Source organism: Schistocerca nitens, chromosome 5, assembly GCF_023898315.1.
Source record: "Schistocerca nitens isolate TAMUIC-IGC-003100 chromosome 5, iqSchNite1.1, whole genome shotgun sequence".
NCBI lineage: Eukaryota > Metazoa > Arthropoda > Insecta > Orthoptera > Acrididae > Schistocerca > Schistocerca nitens.
Genome location: NC_064618.1, coordinates 197,859,459 through 197,860,263, shown reverse-complemented (window position 1 = coordinate 197,860,263; position 805 = coordinate 197,859,459). Strand labels below are relative to the sequence as shown.

The following is an 805-nucleotide window of genomic DNA, read 5'->3' as shown; positions in this document are numbered from 1 at the left end:
TTGAAGATGTGTGCCCCGACCGGGACTCGAACCCGCGATCTCCTGCTTACATGGCTGACGCTCTATCCATCTGAGCCACCGAGGGCACAGAGGATAGTGCGTCTGCAGGGACTTATCCCTTGCACGCTCCCCGTGAGATCCACATTCCCAACATGTCCACACCACTACATCTATTAGGCGCACTACGAATGTAGTGGTGTGGACATGTTGGGAATGTGGATCTCACGGGGAGCGTGCAAGGGATAAATCCCTGCAGACGCACTATCCTCTGTGCCCTCGGTGGCTCAGATGGATAGAGCGTCTGCCATGTAAGCAGGAGATCCCGGGTTCGAGTCCCGGTCGGGGCACACATTTTCAACATGTCCCCAGTGCAGTATATCAACGCCTGTTTGCAGCTAGGGTGTCTATTTAATTATCAGTTCATTTGAGATAAGAACCTTGGCACTGGATAGGAATTTGTGGTGGGTCACATCAAATCAGTTAGAACACAGATGACTGAAGGTGAACGTGGCATCATAACGTACAACCTAAGAGAGAAATCTAGAGGCAAAATATAATAAAAAATTGAACGAAGCAAATTACGTTACCAAAAAGGAATACAACAAAAAATTGACAGCTGCAATACTGAAGCATTATAAAACAATTTCACAATCACGTACTACATATGCTGCAGAAACAATCTTAAAAACGACTAATACAGCATAAATTTACGGGAAACTCAAGAGAGAGAAATAACTAATTATGAAATGCATAAATAGACAGTATCGAGTGAGTGGGCATTGGAAATTCAGCAGTATACAAAGTG

The 805-nt window shown here is 44.8% G+C and overlaps 1 non-coding gene across 1 annotated transcript; it reads left to right on the top strand.

The window, feature by feature from the left end:
* Positions 1-272: 272 nt before the first annotated feature.
* Positions 273-347, top strand: Trnat-ugu (transfer RNA threonine (anticodon UGU)). The gene has a single exon. It is a non-coding gene; the product is annotated as a tRNA-Thr (tRNA).
* Positions 348-805: the final 458 nt, after the last annotated feature.